The sequence below is a fragment of the Cheilinus undulatus genome, linkage group 10 (genome assembly GCF_018320785.1).
Source record: "Cheilinus undulatus linkage group 10, ASM1832078v1, whole genome shotgun sequence".
In the NCBI taxonomy this organism is placed as follows: Eukaryota; Metazoa; Chordata; class Actinopteri; order Labriformes; family Labridae; genus Cheilinus; species Cheilinus undulatus.
The window spans coordinates 27,082,494-27,100,200 of NC_054874.1; positions in this window are offsets into that span (position 1 = coordinate 27,082,494).

The following is a 17,707-nucleotide window of genomic DNA, read 5'->3' on the forward strand; positions in this document are numbered from 1 at the left end:
AAGCGTTACTGCAGCTCTGTCATACTGTAAAATACACTATATGGCCAGAAGGATTCGCTCACCTGTCTTGACTCACATATGAACTTAAGTGACCCCCCCATTCTTAATCCATGAGGTTTAATATGACATCAGTCCACCCTTTGCAGCTGTAACAGCTTCAACTCTTCTGGGAAGGCTTTCCACAAGGTTTAGGAGTGTGTTTATGGGAACATCTGACCATTCTTCCAGAAGCACATTTGTGAGGTCACACACTGTCTCTCAGTCTCTGCTCTAATTCATCCCAAAGGTGTTCTATCGGATCGAGGTCAGGACCCTGTGCAGGCCAGTCAAGTTCATCCACACCAAACTCTCTCATCCATGTCTTTATAGACCTTGCTTTGTGCACTGGTGCACAGTCATTTTGGAACAGGAAGGGGCTGTCCCAAAACTGTTCCCACAAAGTTGGGAGCATAGAATTGCCCAAAATCTCTTGGTATGCTGAAGCATTCAGAGTTCCTTTCACTGGAACTAAGGGGCCAAGCCCAGCTCCTGAAAAACAACCCCACACCATAATCCCCCCTCCACCAAACTTTACACTTGGCACAATGCAGTCAGACAAGTACCGTTCTCCTGGCAACCACCAAACCCAGACTCGTCCATCAGATTGCCAGATGGAGAAGCGCGATTGGTCACTCCAGAGAATGCTTCTCCACTGCTCTAGAGTCCAGTGGTGGCGTGCTTTACACCACTGTATCTGATGCTTTGCATTGCACTAGGTGATGTCTGGTTTGGATGCAGCTGCTCAGCCATGGAAACCCATTCCATGAAGCTCTCTGTAGCGATTGACTCTGCAGAAAGTTGGCGACCTCTGCGCACTATGCGCCTCAGCATCCGCTGACCCCGCTCCGTCATTTTACGTGGCCTACCACTTCGTGGCTGAGTATCACTGTCACTTTGTTATAATACCACTGACAGTTGACTGTGGAATATTTAGGAGCGAGGAAATTTCACCACTGGGCTTGTTGCAGTGATTGGAAGTGACTGGAACACACTTTAATATAGAGGTGGAACTTTACCTGAATATCTTGGTGGAAGAACTATTGTCTCGCTGTTCTTGCCAATAAGGAAAGATCGTATTTTACTGTAGAACTGCTCAGTAGCTGCTCAGTACTCATTACTTACAGTAAACTTTAAATTACTTTTTACTTTCACTTGAGCAGATTTATAGACCAGAGCTTTAACTTTAGTAAACCAGAGTAACTCCACCTTTACTCAAGAACAATAGTCCTCTGTACTTTTTCCACCTCTGCAAAATAGGTTATGTTTGAACTTAAATATATACATTTAATAGCTTGTGCAACCCATAGCTGGACTTTATTAACTCCAAGTTTTACAGACGTACACAGCCAAATCTCCAGGCAGATGCAGGGGATGCAGCAGCCATCATATGTATGCATGCACAAAGTTTAAAGCAAGCATAGACTTAGGCTTTTTGTCTCATTATTAAATTTAGTTGTGTTATTTGCATTTTTGTCATACTCTCTTTAGTGACACAAGTGACCTTACTGACACCAGACTGGGTACAAATCAATCTCATCTCATTAGTGGCTAGACTTTACCTCTCAGCTTCAGCTCAGCTTTACAACATGGTGTATTTTTACATCCCATCACCACTGACCAGCAGGAGAAGGGAACTCCCAGGTGTTTTTGAGTGAAATGAGATGATTGTCAAGTCTTAGCCAAAAGCTCGGAATAAAACTTTTCAAATGACTGTTCTTAGCCAGAGGTATATTATTTCATGTCATACGGCAGTGACAGGAATAAAACTGCTGCCCCACCGAGTCCCCTGTTGCCATGGCAACGACCAGTAAAGTGATTCCCATGAGCTGAGGCAGGCATTGTCATTATTTTGGAGCAGAAAAAAAATTACCATTTACACCTAAAGCTTGTAATTTCATTTGACAGTCAATCAAGTCATGCCCAACTTTTTTCTTCCACAGCTGTCAGTCTTCCTCTGAATAGCCGTCGGACTAACAGCGGCTCTGGTGACGAGCTAATGTTGAGCTGACAAACCACAAAAACACACACAGACACTTCCCTGCTCTCGTCCGGTTATCTAACCTGGTAGTGTGATATAACACCACAAATTGCATGACAGTGGGCCAGCCCTCATTAGTTCTGTATCCTCACACGGTTTCACCCTTTTTCTGCTTCCCCACACACATAGACACACACACGCAATCCTTCACAGCCTGCTGCTCAGCTGGTCGTTATCACAGCTCTAGTCTGCTGTGTCAGTTCATTCTGGGGATGTACAGCCTCTCATTAGCCCCCCCTCTCCTTTGTCCCTCTTTCTGGATTCTCTCTGTTCCCTGTTCCCTCATTAGGCCCTCTCTTTTTGCTTTTGCAGCCTCTGTATGTGCGTGTGTGGGTATGTGTGTACAGCATCTAAGTCTCTCTGTTTCTTCTTTGAGCATCATGGCTTGTGTAATGCAAAAACAGCCAAACTCATGACAGAGGCAGAGAGAAAAGAGGGCATTCTTTGTGTTCCCTGTGTTGTTTCTGCTTTAGCAGATGCTGTTGTTAACACAATGAAAATAATTTTCAGGAGGAAAAAATACAGACAACAAAGCAGAAAAAACAGAACAGCGAAGTGGGAGTGAATATTTACTGATGACATAAGCATACGCCCCATCATAACATAATGTACACCCATTAAAAAGACGTCACTTCACTTCAGCTGAGCTGCAAGTACTTCTGATGCAATCATAAAATTACATTTTAACCACTTTCAGAGCGAAAAAATGTCTAAAAGATGATCAGTATTTTTACTTTTTAATGTGCATGTTAAAGGTGACATGTACCCCTTTTCCATCTTTTAGCACAGCCCCTATAGATATTAACCTCACAATAGGTATTATCATTATCATTAACATTATCCAATCTTTAGTATTTGTAACGAATTATTTAAGTCTCAAAAATTGCATAACATTACATTTACAGTGTGGAAGTTTTAGGCATGTTTGGGCCAAATTTGAGGCTAATGTTGGGCATAAATGTGGGGAGTAAGCTGCCCCATAAAGCAGGAACCCAGGTCATGCACTGGATGTCCTTGCATGTTACCAGGGCAATGTGAAAATAATCTGTTGAAAAAATAGCAATGTCCACACCTTTAGGGTGGAGTGTGGGGTGGAAGTGACAGGTAAGCATGGCCTATGGTACCATCCAGGTAAGAAGCAAGGCTGCCATGAGCCCTTGGTTATGCTTTGGATGTCCAAAGGACTTGACAACCAAGACTGGTCTCTGGGCATATTACCATATTACCACATGAGAAGGGCCCAAAAGACAAGCCATCAAGTTCGACCTTGGCTAAGCGACAAACGTGTCAACATAAATTGAGCTTGACTCTAGAGCCATGTGTTACTACCACAACAAAAACTAAGGCCTTGTCCACACAGAGACGAAAACATAAAATTTTTGTTTTGTTTTTAAAAGTTTTCTTTAAACATGGCACCATTTCAAGAAATGTCTGCATAAGCAGGAAACCATTCAAAATGACTGAAAACACAGATACAGAGAAGATTAAAGAGCAAGCGCACCCAAAACTTTTCTCTTACCAAAACTTTATCCCAGCTGTCCTGGTAGCGCTCGGGATTGCGCAATGGATCCAACAACATGTGGCATTTGCTGTTCTCATGACCATTTGTTGCTCACTTCTGCAGAGGAGCAGGAGACACAAATACAATCATGTAATGCGCTATGTTGTTAGCTGGGCTCATGCATGCGGGTTAGGTGGACTATTACATAATCGTGTCAGGAAAAATGCACTTGGTTTTACACACAGAGATGAAATGGGTGGCGTTTGTGGAGTGTCATTTGGTGGTGTCCAGGTCACTGATCTGGATTTTGCTGATGATGCTGGGCATCCTTACAGAGACTGTGGATGTCGGTGTGGGGGCGCTTGACTTTCTGAGTTAGGAGGCTGAAGCATTGTGAACGCACGTGTCCTGGGCCAAATCAAAGATCCAGACATTTTAGCATTTGTGCATTTATTTGTACATTTAGTTTTCCACTACGTCATTTTAAAACCAAAAGTCATTCAACCACCAACCACAAGCTGCTGACTTGTGCTGCAGGGGCTGGTGCAACAGTGAATGCACTCTGGCTTTACCTATAGCCTTTCTGTGTAGAAGAAGTATCAAAACACTGATCTGTCATGGTGAGAGAGCACATTGAATCAAAATGCCTACCTTTCTTCTGGGCACTTTTTTGTGAATTCCAACATGCCTTCACAAGGGTATGTACTTCTGGGCTACTGCCACCATGAAGACAGTGGTGATGCATCTGATAAATTTCTTTTATTTGATTTTCAACAAAGACACCTGTAATTCTGATCATGATGTTTCACAAAGCTAGTGAAAAGGAGCTAAAATAACTGAACTGGACTTTCTACCTACATTTTCAGTGAATGACTGTCCAAGTGCTATGACTTCAAAAGAAAGAACACTTGATTGCTGCATAATAGCTCAACACTCCTATGCAGGTGTTGTGCCACTTATACAAGAAACCACTTCACAGTGCAACGCAGTGAGGTACTTTTTCTGAAATTATAACACCTGGTTATAGAAAATAACTGGAACCCTTCATTATGCAACACATTAAACCTCTTTACACAAAGGACATTGATTAATTAGGTGTCACAGCCATGCCACCTATATCTATTTAACTAAGATACAGAGTGTCTTTGTTGTAAACACAAACAGCTCTAACAGTCAAGTTTTAAATGCATGAAAGCTTTCAGGAATATAATTGGACTAACCTCATGGACTTGTCACACTTGTCAATTTCTTTTTGTAGCTTTAGATACAAAGATATTGCCATATCAGGGAGTTCAGGAAACAGTTCATTAATAAAGTGCAGTATTTTGTATTCTTCTGGATTCTGTAGCTATTAGCTGGACTGGTTTAGATGCTTTGAAAAAAGGCCACTGACCCCTGACCAGACCTTGACTGCTGACTTTTTCCCCACTGTCTTAACCCATCTTATTTACATTCATTTACATTGTTAGACTAATCACTGTCTAAAAAGTCATAAGAATGATGATGATAGAGAAAACACAACATTCAAATACAGCTTTTCAGCATATATTGATTAGAGAGGCTTTCTTCCTGCCTGTTTGTTATATATTTATGTATTACTGGGGATTAGTCAACCCTCACAGGAGAACCACTATGCAGATTTTGGAAAGTGCTTACGCTAACTGTACTTTGTGTATTTTGCAAATCCAATTTAGTTGAACCCTGCCTTTACTTCATTATGACCTTTCAAACAGAGCGATAGAGAGGGGTGGAATAAACAGATTATGATGTCTTTGCATTAAAGCACCGACACCAAGGGAGAGTGGCGGACTGAAGGCTGCAGAGACAGAATGAAAAGCGAAGGTGTCAAACAGTAATGAGTGGGATCTCATTGTGAGATCGAGACTCAGAGAGACACTAATGTTGTAGTTTATATTCTAAAGTCAACATCCATAAATGGAGTGTGTATTAGAGCTGAACACACAGGCAGTGAGCGTGGGTAAGTGGTGGAGTGAGTCAGAAAGACAAAAAGTGGGTTCCTGTTCAGTCCGGCACATACACAAACAAACACCTGAATACAATGTTATTGAGAAACAGCATGCTGAACGCTCATATTTAAACCATGATGGTATAATGAGCGTGTTACTGAGGTGTAGAACGCAACAGGAAGTGCTGCCAAGATTGAGCTCCAACTGTGATGATGAACTGAAATGAGCACAAGTTAAAACAAATCCAGAGTTCACTGTTATGTCATCGTTATATAAATATGCTAAATGGGAACAAGTACACCAAAGAACAAATCAGTAGGACTTATGTTGCAGTTGAGACAGTGGCCTAGATAAGGTCTCCATCAACACTTTTAGCTGATTCATCAAGTTAACAAACACCTGACCTACCCCTAAGTAAGTAGCTACACATAGACTGTCCACACCCCTCCTACCACCACCAAGACAGGCAGTCATGTGTACTACGCTTTTTGCAAAAGTACACTTATACTCCATCAGGGCCCTCTAGAAGTCATTTAAAAAAGTGTATTTTAGGTTTGTTTTATGACAGTGGGCTGTGTTATGAACCACTAGGAGAAATTTTATTCATGAAAAACATCTGTAAGTAAATTAAATTAAGTGTAAAATGACAAATGAGGCAGTAATTTCTGCTTTAGGACGCTGTGGGCGAGTAAGTCAATGTGCTGAAGCTACACCCACTCACAAGAAAGATATGTCTGCTATGCTGTTGTGTTCCCACTCTTTTTAAGTCCTCAGAGAAACAAGTTTATGTCATGACAGAAAAATAGCTCCGACCTAAAAGTCTCATTTTCTCATTCTGTATTTAACACCTAAGGTACTCATAATATCTCATTTTCTGAGTTACGTGAAGTTACGTTTCTCTCTTCTTCATGAAATGTCTTTGTTGTTAAGATGCTGCTAAAAATACTCAATTTCCTAATGTTGAGCTTCAAAATAAAAGACTTTAATGATGATCGGCATTAGAGACAGACTTGTCAGGAATAGAGCATGTCTATCATTGGATACTCTACTGAGCTTTCGCATCGTGACCCCAACTGACAAGAGGGACTGAACTGCTGCTGCTTTGAGAGAGACAAAGCCAAAGTCTGCTTCTTTAAATCTTCCTTAACAGAAGACAGGTGAAATATGGATTAAAACACAACTTCAGCATGTTTTTGGTGTGTTCCTACTGCACCTGTTAAATGAAATATAAGTACTCCAGCAATCAGCATGTTGTAAAGTTTACATGTGTTTGGACCAACAGCCATGCATATTTCTGTTTGGTGTCTGATGCACTTTATTTATCTTAGATTGTTGGCTTTTATCCAAATTTCCATCCAATACTTTGCGAGGGCACCAGATAATTTGTTTTGCAGGTGCTATGGTGGTGCTCATCTTTCCAGTGGCTTAAAAATGTAGGATTTCTAGTTATGTTGCTGTCAGCACACAAAGACACCAGGTGCTCACACACTTTATTTGAGTGTGCATGACACACCTGACCCATGATATTCAAAAAGGCATTTCTATGGTAAACAAAATGTGTAGTATTCAGCTGAAGTTGCATGTAGAATCCTGTAATGTAATGCTAGTCAGAACTAGCCAAACAGTTGTCAATATTGCTTCTTCACCCTAAATCTAAATAATTAAATTTCTGATTTGCAACAGAGAAAATTGTGTATACTTTCGCCCATACATTAAAATGTGACCATATCCTGTGGTCCCTTGTGATTATTTTTTGCGAGATTTTTGTTAGACCTTTTTAAATTTTTGACATTCTAGTTTTGGATTAGTTTATTTGTATTTTGCATTTATTTAGGCATTTGATTTTGCTTCAGTGCCTTTGTGTTTGGGTCCTCCTTTTGAGTTTTTTGCCACATCATCACAGAATGAACTGGCCAAGACAAAGAGAAACACAGACACTAAACAGACATGGAGTGATTAGTTATAGGGAGACAGGTGAGGCCAATGAGACACAGGTGAGGGCAATCAAGATGGAGGAAAAACACAGGGACAGGAAGATAACCAGAATCACACACAAGGAGAGAAACACTACAAAATAAAACAGGAAACACACTGAGGATAAAGAAAACAAGGACACAGAGAGAATGAACAAGATTAAGGAACTAGAAACTAAACTGGGAAACACAAAGACTAGGGAATACAAGAGGTTGAAAACAAACAAGGCTCAGGAAACTAAAAAAATCAGAAACCACAACAAAAACAAAAACCAAAACCATGATATCAGAGTTGGATACAGAACTTGCTTCATTCCTGGTTTTTGTGACTAATGGAGCTAACTGTGGATCTGATTCAATGAAAAATGCTCAGCAACATCTTCAGATAAAAAGTAAGCAGTGCAGATTAGACATGAGTCTAACATCATAACACAGGTGTGAGTTAAGATTAAATGCAACTAAGGTAAGTTAAAATTTGAGGTGAAAACGGATTGTATTTTTAAATGAAGATATAAAATCCACTGGGGAGTGTAATAACACAAAACGGCATGCAAAGTAGTTCAAAGGTTCAACAATAACAGTTTATTTTGTAAGATGCCAGGATGTTAAAAAGGTATTAAAACCATTAAAGGGCTAAAACAATAAAAGCAGCTAAAAGCTATTAGGAGTCCCCAAAGGTCCAGCATCCACTCAGCGTTAGACAGCCCAATCTCCTCTTGATGCTTGTCCTGTGGTCCGATGACTGGTTTGAGCCTCCAGCTGGTAGCTGGCAGACAAGAAAACAATTTAGGTGAACATTATTGTCTTTTGTGCACCAAGGGTCTCAAATAAGTTAATCTGAAAACCAAGTAATCAATGTATTCTACAATAAAGTTGAATTAATGCACTTGAATTGGTTGCAAAATTAAGAAATCAAAATAAATCAAAGCAAACAAAACTTCTAAATAGATAAAACAACCAAAGCAAAATGCATGCAATGGAAATCAAAATTTTAAACAGAAACCAATCCAGTTAAAATCCAATGGAAAGGCCCATTCCTAGTAAGTCTATAAAATCCTGTTGTTGCTGCCAGGGCTCCTCCAATTTACGTCTAAAATCACAATAAAAGAATAAAGGAGAGAGACTTAATTGGGGGAGGGCTGAAGCGTGCTTTCACCCCTCCAGTTTCCCACTTAGCGTGTCTCTCCCTTTTTCCAGTGGTCTTGCTGTAGTAAAGTGCACGTGCCTCCAGTCCTTCCCCAGCTCTGCTGAGTAGCTTTGATGGACCCTCCTTCCTGTCGCCGCTCCCAGTGCCATATTCGGAGCAGATGAACCGGCTGTCTGTCGGCCTATTGTCTTCTGTCCGTTGTTTCATGTGGCGTCCACCTCGTCTGCCCGCCGAGCTTTCCTGCGCACCTCGGTCTCTCCCCGAATCACCTGTGTCGTTTTATAAACACTACACAGCGCGGCACACCATTCAGCGCCTGCTGCTTCACCAGGTGCATGATTAGCCCAAGTGTGTCTATTAAGCCCCACAAAAGGTCCAGGATGTAGCAACATCCACACATGCATCTAACTGTGCCCAAAAACAAACAAGTGTCCCCACACAAACACCCACAGTCACCCCGTGACAATCACAGTCTTGTACTGCTGTTTTTACAACCTCAAGACGCAATGTTGTCAAAAACTGGAACTGCAGTTTGATACAGAAACAAGGACTCAGATTTACTGTGTATGTTTGGGTGCAGCTGCTGCTGTGTGTATGTGCCTGTTTGCTGCATCTGATTGGTCACTACAGTCAAGTGACAGCAGAGGACTTTCAGCAAAACAGGCAGGGGAGAATGGCCAAAAACAAACAGATGAGGAGCATAGTTAGATATTTTTTTGAAGTAACACTGATACTTTTCAGTACCAAATGAGTAAATATTGATATATCAATACTTTGATATCAATACACCCACCACTAATAGATATGAGAAGCTTAGCAGTCAGCATGTTGTAGGAGCAGCACAGTATGACAGTTTTTTTAAGTAATGAATTGAAATAAAATGGTACGTTGGCTGTCGAGGGTCGAACTCACGTATAACTACTCAACCAAAGTGGAAAGGTCACATATCAAAACTCTATAGGCTATCGAGGAATGAAGCCTGACAGAGCTAGCTGCTAATGTTAGCGGGTGTGATGTGAGCCTGATATACACTGTACTGCATGGCCAACACTGTGACCCTGTGATGAATTTGACTTTTTTCTAAGTATTTTCTTCTCTTTAGACTAGTCTGTTAAATGCAGTTTAAATGAGCATTTAGCTAAATGGAGAAATTAATGCATAGGGACATCACTAGTGAGAATACAGTAGAATCTGAATAACCATGTTTGTGTTTAAAAATACTTGGTTGTTTTGCAAAATTGCAACTTTGGGAGAAAAAAGAAATAGAAACTCCTGACTTTGCAGTTTCCCCTTGGCTTTGCCTCTTGATGATTTTATTGGATTGTAGTTTACATGTAGGATCACTTCAGTAGCAGAAATGTTTCATATTGGAAAATGTGATGCAACAAGTGCTGTCCCATTTCCTTGTTTAAAAGTTCAACTGCCACCACTTGTAGAGCAGAGGGTCCAGAGTAAGAGCAGGGCAAGTTGAAGCCAGGCTTTTAAGAGTCTTTTGGCTTGATTACTACAGAGAAGACTGGTAGTCTGACTCCCACAGCAGCCAGAGCAGCTGCTTTTAGCACTTTTAGCTCTGGGAAAGCAAAAGTTGAACTCAATCCTGAATTGAGATGAAAGTAATCCTATTTAATCAGTGTCTTCTTTAGCATTGATGGTGATTATTTAGGGCTGCTTTATGAGTAACTTTTACAGAAAAATGTCTTGTCAGCATTTCTGACAAGAAACTCAAACCTTTGTACGTCAAGGGCAACAAACCTGCCAGAACTGCGTGGCTGATTCTCCTCCAGGACAAGATTTTGATGTGCTTCTCTCAGGAAATATTTTATTTAAGATGTTCACCCATTTGATTCTTCCATTATTTACAGTAAAATGAGTCTCCTTTATTACCTATCCTACTGTGACTTTTTCTTCCTTCAGAATGTTTTCTTCTGTCCTTATTATGATTGCTCAGCTGAACACAGAAAAGGATTCGAGACTCTCACCATCAGAGTGGTGGTCAACTATGGCTTTCTTTTGAGTTTCATTAAAATCTACAGTATTACTTCAGATTTTATTGGTTGCTTTTTCTCAGAATAGAAAGATTTATCAAGCAAAAAAGTAACCTGATTTATAATTCTAAAAAGCAAGCAAGGCTGCAATTTAAATGAGGAGCTCAGATTGGCTTTCAGAAAAGAAAATGAGTAGAAAAGTGAATTAAAGGTGGAAAAGCACACAGCAAAAGTATCCTGAGTGTTTTTTTATTTCTAAGATTGTTATTCTGAACACAAAGAAGAGCCAAAGAGAAAATGAGACAGTAAAAATGGGTTTGTAATTCAAAAGTGAATGTCCTGAGTAACTCACCATTCAGACTCATTTTGTTAACCTGCTGTGTTCCTGCTACTGATAGAGAATCAAAGAGGGATTAAAGCCCTCTCCCACATGGTTTGGTCAGTGTTTATTTTGTAAGCTTTTTTATAACTACTGGTATTCTAATTCTTTAGATGGCATTGCCAGTTAGTTTAAGTTATATTTTTATTATTTTAACCTCTGTTGGGCTCAGCCACATGGCAAACAAAGACTCGGGCCATGCAAGCATCGCAGAAGCCTGAGAGACTCATCTTCCCAGCAGCCCTTGCAGCACTTCACACCGAGGAGTGAAAAGGACAACATCTCCTTTCTGATATGGGGAGAACCCCTGGGGTCCTTTTAATTTAGCAGAGGTAATAAAAGTCCCTGTTACCGCCTATCCCATTGCTTTACCGTCACCGCTCCAGCAGAATGGCAGCTACCTCCCACTGTGTTGCTGTGTGTTCCCAGCTTCACCTGAAAGTTTGGCACACTCAGCTACCAGCAGGTCAGATATTACTGGATGTATTATACATGTAAAGGAAAGGAACCAGTAAAATGACTTCCTGCCTTATTGGACTTGATTAGGACACCTTTTTTTGTTATTTTCAACTGTTGAATGCATGTTATCTGCACTCTGCTAAACTGCTAAACAATTATAAAAAGACGCTCAGTTGCTACAGCAACAGACTCCCCCCTAATTTCCATAATTTCCATATCTGCATCCTTCCATCTGTGGTTTTGCCTGTCAGTGTAACCTATTGGATTTGTCTCTCTCCGTTCAAAAAGTCAGGATCTAAAGCTGATTGAAATCAATCCAAACCTCAGATGCAATGACCTTAGAGTCTCTAATATAATGGAATGAGCAGAAGAATATTACACCCACCCTGCTAGAAGCAGTGCTACCACAGATCATACATCCCAACCAAAAGCCGATAATCACCACCATGTACATTTTTTCACTGAACCTCACATGAGGGGGCATGGATATAGTCATTATAGACAAAAGTATTTGGCCACACCAGTTAATTATTGAGTTCATTGGTTTCAATCAGACCCATTGCCAAAGTTGAAGAGCTCAGTGACTTCAAGTGCAGCACTGTCAGGGCCGACGCGTCCATACAGGTGAACTAGGCAGCTACCTCGAGCAGCACTCTAGCAGGGGCAGCAAAAATAAGCATCAGAAAAAACATACAGGGTAACCAACCAATTGCAATTTGCTCGCTCAGTATAGTAAACACCCTATAAGCACAATGAATAGCTGATGTATTACTTTATCTGCACCCATAAATCAATCATTCATCCTACCCCCTCACCTCCTGCCCCTAACCCTTATGAGCCAATGACAAGTCAGTATACTGTGACAAACTTAGTTTGAATTAAGTGCATTGTTGTTGCTAGCATTTCGAAAAGACTGAGACCATCTGGATGTGAGTTCTAAAGAAAAAGAAAAGTACTTAAGGAGCAAGGGCTACTGAAACAACAAGATGTCTTTTTAAGATTTGTTGATTCAGGAAAGTTGAATAAACATGACTCAACTCCTGAAGTTGTGAAATTAGTTTGTTTGGATCACAGTTTGGATTACAGTTGTTGTTTGTGCCCCCTGCTCCTGTTGCACAGTAATTTGAATCAGATTATTAGTTATTATACACACCCATGTGTTATGTACTGTGTGCAGCTGCAAAGACCCGCTTCTTGACTCAGACTGACTATAATGTTGTTGACAATTTAAGCAGAGTTGCTGTTTGTGGCAACAGTTTATGTAGGCCCCTCTCTGTTTCTATATGACTGTGCCACAGTGTAAAAAGCACGGACTATCAAGACATGGTTTGATAAGTTTGGTATGGCAAAACTTGACTTGCCAGCACAGAGCCCTGACCTTAACTCCAATGAGCATATTTCCACATCAGGAAAACCACACCTCAGCAGGGTAGAGACAATACTTAAAACTATGAGTGCAGTGAGAAAGACGTGAATTCAGAGAGTCTTTTGCTCAGACATGAGTTAAGTATGTCATTACAGGCTTACATTTCTTCCCTCACCTGTAACTGTGGCTAAGTAGATAGAGGGAAATGTCCCTCAACTGGTAAATTGTGGGTTTAATCCCCAGTGTTATGTCAGTGTGTCCTTGGGCAAGTCACTTAACCCCAATGTGTCAGTGCTGTTTAAGAGTATGTTTGATTCTAAAAAGCAGCCCTAACCATCAGTGTGTGAATATGGAGTGACTGTCAAATGTGCAATACAGGCACACGTTTATTCACTATTAACCTTTGGTCATGAGCTTAGGATAACAACTAAAAGAATGAAGGAAGTTTCCCACTTGAAGTTGCTGGGCTCTGCCTTAACGATGGGGTGAGGACCTCTGACATCAGGAGGGTAGATACTTTAATGTATAAAGGAGCCACTTCAGGTGGTTTGGACTTATAAATAGGCTAACTTCTGGGTGCTTCCCTTTAGAGGTTTTCATGGTATGTCCAACTGAAAGGAGGTAGACCTGGGATAGACCCAGATCTCGCTACAGGCATTATACAAAATATCCCAGCTGGCTGAGAAAGGCCTTTAAATCCCCCAGGAGGATCAGGAAAATAGTGCAGGGGTGAGGGATGTCAGGGTCAATATGGTTAGTGAAATAAACTGTATGGAAGGATAGATGGACAGATTTTACTGATAATATTGGTCAGATTTGTACAAATACTATAGTCTGTCTTTTTGTCTCCTCCTGTCTCTTCCTTAATCCTATTGTCTTCATCTAATCTGGACCTACTTAAAAGATCATGGGATTTTTTTCCCCCCAGTCCCCTGAGATGCCCTTTAAAGGAGACAGTAGCTGCTTGTGGATAGTGAATGTGCCGCTCACTGTTTAGCTCTAATAGCTTTCTCTGCTATGTTTTCACAATGCCATTGTCTGAATACTAAACCAAGGATTACAGCTTTCTCAACACCACCAGGTGAATCCATCAAGGGTTGGACTTCACTACATAAATCTATCGACTGCAGACAATAAGAAAGTTTACTCCACGTCTGTTGTCACAATGCAAACAGACTGGAGGATTGGAAGGGGACTTTGATCACGATATTTGTCACTGATGAAGAGGAAACTTCAATCGTATTTGTTTCAGTTTGTTAAAGGATTTGCACCCGTGCCTTCCTGCCGCAGGTGTTGCATTTTATGCATGAAATACATCAAATGGGTAGGATTATCCAGTGAAGACAAAAAAAAGAAAAAGAAATCTACATCTATAACAGAGGCGTCTGGCATTAGCTGCTCAGTTTTTTTCTTTTTTAGCATTTGGCAGTGACTTTATGTGCTCATCCAAGCAGGCCTACATCGGATAAAAACATGATAATTTTCAGTAAGGTGGCCGGCTGTCATTACTAATTACTGTTGTTTATAAGAATGCTGCATTTCCTCTTGCAATGATAAAACAAGACGTCTTAAGCAAATAAGGATCTATATTTATCGTATCAGAAGCTGCAACACAAGCTTAAGGGATGCAACCATGTGTAATAAGACAAATGTTTTAATGCTATACTTTGGATCTCTTCTTTGGACTTCTTCACTGAACATTTCAAACATTTTATGATCGAAATATATTCTACTTAAAATGCAGTTATTCCAAGAAACATGTTTATATTTATCATACCCTGGACAGTCTTTGCCTAACAATCATTGCCCTTTTACATGCTTTTTTCATTTCTAGCTTATGCTTGAATCAGTGGGACTGTTTTAGGATTCATTTCACAAAAACACACAAGTGAGATTGTCAGGGAGCTGAATAATATACAGTGGACTTTAATGAGGGAAGGGGCGGTCAGGGGGCTGGAATCAGGGGAGAATTCTGCCTTTGGCGTTGTGTTCTAAGACAGGAGCTTTCAGACTTTTCAGCCCGCAACCCCCCAAATAAAGATGCCACAGACCGATGACCCCCACTGTACCTGAAAGTGGTTGGACACAGCCATGCACATTCAAGAACAGTCATGTTAAGACAAGGCCACCCATAAGGGGGATAAAGGGGCGAGCTGTGATTTCTATACTTTATATTTAACCTGATATAACCACTCTTATTAAAAAAAAAATATATTGTTTTTAATCATTTGTATAGTAAATAGCCTTCTTAAATACGTAAATCCCTTTTGTTAAAAAAAATAATAATTCAAATGGGTTAAAAATTGCAAAATGGGTTAATAATGGCAAAAAATGGTGGAAATGAGGTGAAATTGGGTTTTAAAAGTTGAAAAAATGGGTAAGAAGTAGTAAAACTTGCAACAAAAAAAGCAAAAATGGACATAAATAGCGGTAAAAGTTAAAAAAGGCTGAAAAGGCTTCAAATGGGCAAAAATGGGTAGAAATTTGGTGAACTGGGATGAAAAATTGATATAAACTTGCAAAAAAGTGCTAACTAAGAAAGAAAAAAAGGCAGATATTGGCAGAAATTGGTTCCAATTGGTTCCCAAGAATTGGAAGCAATACGGCACATGTAAATTTGCCGAGATCAGGCCATCCTTACAGACTAAGTGCCTATTGAGAGATGTCACCTATGACATGACACCTATGACTAATCTAAAGGAGTTAAAAGCTTCAGCAGCTGAGATGGGAGATGCTCTGTATACATCAACTGTTATCTGGGTTTTTCACCAGTGAAAGCTTTATGGGAGAGTGGCAAGCAGACAGGCACTGTTGAAGGAAACTCAAATTTAATCTTGACTGAAGTTCACCACAACACATGTGGGAGACTCCATGGTTAAGTCAGCAAAAGTTCTTTGGTCTGATGGGACCAAAGTGGTGCTTTTTGGCCATCAGACAAGATGCTGTGTTTGGTGGACACCAAACACTGTCCATCGCCACAAACACATCATCCCCGCTGTGAAGCACGGTCGTGGCAGCATCGTGTTGTGGGGATGCTTCTCGGCAGCCCTGTAAGGGTTGAAAAGGTAGAGGGTAAAATGAGTGTGGAAAAATATAGGAAAATCCTGGAGGCCCATCTGATTTAGTCTGAAAGAGAACTATGGCTTGGGAGAAGATTTATTTTCCAGCAAGACAAAGGCCCAAACCATACAGTGAAAGCTACACAGGAATGGTTTAAAGAGAAGAGGTTAATGCTTTGAAGTCATAATTTTTGTGGGGGCCAGTTTCATTAGTTTGTTTTCTGACCACAATTCAAAAGTGATGTCTGATTTGCATTTGTTCATTTTCAGTTGATTTAAGTTATTTCAGTGACCATTGTGGGTTTTTCTATTTTCACAGAAGAGTACCAACAATTTTGTCGATGTGTGCTTGTGCAATATTTATTAACATACAAAGTCAGTTGACATGACTCTGGCTTTTCACAGCATCATGTATTCTTTATAACAGTTCACTGGGTGCCACAGCCACACCAAATACCTACATATTCTTTTTGTTTGTAGACCTGTAATATTATGAAGAGACATTGGGTTTTGTTTAAAGTACCATCAATGTTGACTCACGGTTTCACACAGGAAAGCAGAAGTGTTTTTCTGGGTGGGAGAAAGGACTTGATGGAGAAAATTGTCCAAAATTACCTAGCATGTAATATCTTTTTATCAGATAAGCTCACAAAGTTTAACAGAAAAGTGTTTGGTGTTGAAGGAACAAAATGTACTCCATCCTAAATTCTAAAAGTTCTATGATGATTTAGATAATGCAGCCTTACATAAGTACAGTACATTATTAATATATTTATGGCATTTTTCTTTTTTCCGCCACATGAATTGACCTCAGGACTCTCATTTTGTTATAGCAAAAACATCATCAGCCATACATAGTGAGGAAGATAAGTGCAAAAGCTATAAACCACTAATGCACAGCATCAGTTACAACATTTTACAGTGAAATTAAAGTTAAACTCTTTGGATGGAAATACAAGAGGAAAGTAGAACATCTAAGTGGCCCACTTATCCTCCAGCCTACACAGAAAGACTTCCATTAGGGCTAAGTTCATTTACTGTCAAAGTCAAATTGGCTATATAGTGTTTGACTTCCAGAGGAAGTCATTATAGATTATATAACATTGGTGGAAGAGACTATTTGTAAGAATTTGTCTGACAGCTAAAGTCACACAGACTATACATAACTCCAGCTGATGTATGGCAGCCATTAGCCCGATGCTTTTAACCAGCTGTTTGGATGAAAGCCAGCCTCAGGCAGTCTTTTCCCTCTCCCTCACACTCATTTCTGTTGTTATTTACAATGGAAAGGACATGTTTAGAAAAGTGGCCACCTTGGGACCTGTGAGTAATACTGAACACAGCAGGGTTGAATCATATTGAGGTCCCACATCAGACATTTATTGTGCACAACGGCAGTAGTTGAATGACTTCAATATATCAGGTTTCATTTAAAAACCTAACCACATAAACTGTTGGAACGTGCTGCCTAGATAATAGCAATGCTTTCTATTTGTGTGGACTTAATATCACTATAATTCAGATTTTTTCCCCATACATCATGTCCCAGTTTGTGGAATACTGAAGTGTACACTGTAAAAAAAAAAAGAATAATTGAACTTAAAAAACTTAAAATTTTAAGGCAACCTTTTGCAGTAAGATTTTTGAATTGTGTCAAAGATTTGCTATGTCATTGTCCTAAGTGACATTTCATCGTTGTACCAATTACATTTACTTTGTTCTGTGATTGGTCACTATTATTAATTCTTCGTTTTGCCAATAAAAACATGTTTATTTTCTCAATAGCGTCATCCG